The sequence below is a fragment of the Brassica oleracea genome, chromosome C7 (genome assembly GCF_000695525.1).
Source record: "Brassica oleracea var. oleracea cultivar TO1000 chromosome C7, BOL, whole genome shotgun sequence".
NCBI lineage: Eukaryota > Viridiplantae > Streptophyta > Magnoliopsida > Brassicales > Brassicaceae > Brassica > Brassica oleracea.
In genome coordinates, this window is record NC_027754.1 from 26,813,354 (window position 1) to 26,817,053 (window position 3,700).

A 3,700-nucleotide genomic window follows, 5' to 3' on the forward strand; every position below is an offset into this window, starting at 1 on the left:
TTTTTAGGAGTTCTAATCCTTTTGTTATTCTTGAAAATAGAGATGGTGATGGTGATTAAACAACTATTTGTATAAACACATTAACTATGTCTACAACAATTACATTAACTATGTTTACAACAATTTTTGGAAAGAAATCAAGACTTACACAATATTATTAATACACATGATTATTATTTTAGTGCAAAAGCATTATTAAATCGAAGTTATAGAAAATTTTAATCAGAAAAGGAAAGAAGTATAATTCATTGGATGAGCATTAACAATATTTCTATATACCCTTATAAATAAAAAAAATGATACAAAACCTAATTCTGCCAAAAACGAATCTTCCTCTCGCATAGCCGCAGGAAACATATTCGACCTTCTTCGCTGGCCTGTGGCAGAGGTGAGAAAGGAGGGAGCCGTTGAGTTTGTTGGAGGAACTGTCGAGGCTTTACAAGAAGGCTTTTTAAGCATAATGGTTACGCCACCTTCCGAGCAACCCGTTCAATCTGCAGGTAAATATATTAACTTCGTTCCTCACTCTGCATAAACCACAAGATATATATTCGGGGTTGGTCTCAGATTCATGATGGTCAACGTATTACACTATATAATCGAAAACAAACCATAATAATATCTAGGTTAGTGCTACGATATCAATCATGGTTTCGTTATGGCAGTTCATGGTTTTAAGTTGGCACAACATGTTTCACGTATTTGTTCAATTTTGTATACAAACAATCGATCCAAACTATAGCAAAAAGAAAAAAAAAATCGATCCCAATTAAATTGGTGAACTATTTTTCTTCAGAAAATTAAATAAAAATGACGACTAAAACTTCAACAAAATAGGACAATCAACAAAAGCCAAGCCCAGAGTTTAAAAGAGGTCATCTTATATCTGCCTAAACCAGTCTTCGCTCATGGTCAACTTTATGTGGCCCTCCCACGTGTCACAAGCAAAGCATGATTAACGATCATCAAAACCGAAGATTCCCCCAGCTAAAAGTGAATAACATAGTCTACAAGGAAATATTCAAAGGCCTTCCACCCAACAAAGGTATTTTTACTTAAATTAGTAGTCTTCACTCCCATCATTTTTCAGAGGTCTTCTGATAAAATATTATATTCACAGATTTACAATGACCAACATATCAACCTAGCAATGATACAATCAAATGAAGGACTTAAACGGAGTTTTCTCTCTGCTAAGCCAGGTTTGTACCTTTTTATATAAATAACAAAATTATTGTATTTACTTAAATTTATGCTTACTAACTTATTTTTAACCAATTTCAGACTATTTCTTTCTTATGAACCTCAGCACAACTTCTGATCTACAAAAGACTTAATCTGTTTCTTACATTATTTATTATGTTTACTTACCTACTATTTTAGCTTTTAAACAATTGCGTAAACTCAATACTCACCAATTTTTCAAACATTTTGGAAAAAAAATTCTTTCATTCCAAACAAAAAACAGCGAACATATAATCGAAAATTGACTATCAACACACTTTTCCGCGCATCGCGCGGAGAGAGGACCTAGTATTATATTAGATTATATTATATTATTATAAAGAAGGGTTTTATTCCCTCTTGTTGCGCCACGTCAGAAAGTCAAAGGCGACATCTGTCCCTGTTTTTTAAACTCACCTTTTCATTAAACTTCGGGCTTTCGATCTGTTCCAGTGTGTTACATTTTGGGCTCTTCAATCGGGTGTTTTCGCGGCCCGAGTTGATGGAATCATGCACAACCCTATTCTAAAGAATCGAGGAGATGGAGATCGTCTTCAACGGCGGTGACGCCTAAGATTCTTCTCACTTTAGGATTTCATCATCTTCTTCGATCTGTCACGACCTGAACCAACCATGGAGATTCTGAATTTCGATTGAGACGAATCATCGTGGAGAAACTCTGTGAGTCTGTGTTATACTTTGTTTGCGTGGTTTCGTGCTATTCATCGCCCGTTTATGCATAGACATTCTTCTCAATTCAGGATTCTAGGGTTCGTCGTTCTGTGTATCAACAATGGCGATTATGAAACGGGGCGTGACTCGCCGCTTCGTCGGAACTCTAAGTCGTTTTCTCGATTCGTTTCCTTTGAACAGTTACAAGTCGCATTGATGAATTGTCATTAACTATGCTTTAACTCTTCCTGCCTACAATCAATCTAATCCATCTTGGAAGCGGTGATTCTCACCTATAAAAAGGTGAGGCCTTAACCACTGATCATCATCTTCACAGTTCGTTCCTAAATCTCGATAGACATTTTTCCAGTGTAATGGCTATTTCATTTGTGTTTCTCTCTGAGTAGAAGGCTGCCCGTTATTCTTCCACGGTGGAGGTGCGACTGCTCCGATTCTGGGAGGCAAGGAACATTAAACATGGTGGCGACTAGATGGGTGTGGACATGTTCCTCTTCGACGCTAAGGTTGTTTCTTTCTTCAGACTCATCATATTTTGAAACAGATTCTGACATATAAAATATAATCTCACAAAAAATATGAATCTTATTTCACTTTTTGGTACGACGATGAAGCCGTTCAGTTATATTCTCAGAGTTTAGTGATGACGACAATGCTTTGGATGGTAGTTAAGAGGTCAGCGGTTGTTTTTTTTTTTGTTATTACGCAGAGGCATATTAGAAACTTCTTTTCATATGTTCGTTTTGTATAATCAAAGGAATGAGTAAACGATAACTAAGAAGTTGAAGTTTGTAGCATGAGTATAGATAGCTGCAAATTCTCTCTACTTTCTAAAAAGTCTTTTCTCTAAACGTTTATGGAGCTGATTAGAATGTCTTTCTTGATCTTTTTTTATTTTTGCTTCATTACTTCCACAATACATACTATAAAACTGTTAGTTTGTTATTCTCTCAACAAATCTCATTCGTGTTCTTTCTATTTGGCAACTGATAGTTTTCGCTGTTTTTATGAGTTGTTTCAAGAGTTTTAATCTTCAATTTATTTTAAACTTCATTCCTTCAACATATAGCTTTGTTTGAATTCACGGTATTTCTTAAACATATCAGGTACATATGTATTGTGCTATGATTTTTTCTCACATTTTTATTGTTCTCCTATTACTTCTGTTGAGAAGATAAACTGGCATGGCTCCCGAGTAGTCCTTACAGCTGCCAGATATGGTGGCAAAGTTGGAGCCAGAGGCACAGCCGAAAACAAATCAAGAATTGGAGGCAGAGGAGTCAAAGGCAGGAGATGAGTTTGATCCAGCAAAACCAATCAAAAATACCCCTATAATCCTGGAAACTCTGCATAGAATCTTTCCACTCCAGGCAGTGCAAGCTCAAGATCTCAGTCTCAGCCAGCACAATTAAGGAAGTATAAGAGCAGTATTTCTCCTGCGACTGCTCTTCCTCCAAAGGCTAATGAAGTGTCGCGAAAGTAGGAAACAGATCGACCAAAACTCAGTTGACCAAAGGTGTGAAGAAAGATGTCAACAAGATCTTTGAGTTGATGTGTCAGGTCTTTTTGCTTCCCAGCAAAAGCAGAAAACCAGGAGGGTTACATTCTGAAAAGAAGCCAAATATGGAACATTCAAACTTCAAAAATATAGAATACATAGTACCTACACATACCAATATATTTAGGTGTGCGTGTGAGTAGTTAGTGCCTAAACATTTCATATATTTTACAGATTTATTATATAATAGATAAACTTACATATTAAATAGCAAATAAATTTACATAT

General features: G+C 35.8%; 1 long non-coding RNA gene and 1 pseudogene across 2 annotated transcripts; both read left to right on the forward strand.

Moving 5' to 3' along the window:
• Positions 1-49, forward strand: part of LOC106302972 — a 1,748-nt pseudogene extending 1,699 nt beyond the window's left edge.
• A 1,631-nt stretch (positions 50-1,680) lies between these two features.
• Positions 1,681-3,700, forward strand: LOC106301373. 2 transcript variants are annotated; one of them, XR_001262197.1, is made up of 5 exons: positions 1,682-1,905; positions 1,986-2,199; positions 2,304-2,420; positions 2,529-2,589; positions 3,089-3,700. It is a non-coding gene; the product is annotated as an uncharacterized LOC106301373 (long non-coding RNA). The 2 variants fall into 2 exon arrangements; XR_001262196.1 differs by having other exon boundaries at positions 1,681-1,905; positions 2,304-2,589; positions 3,089-3,679.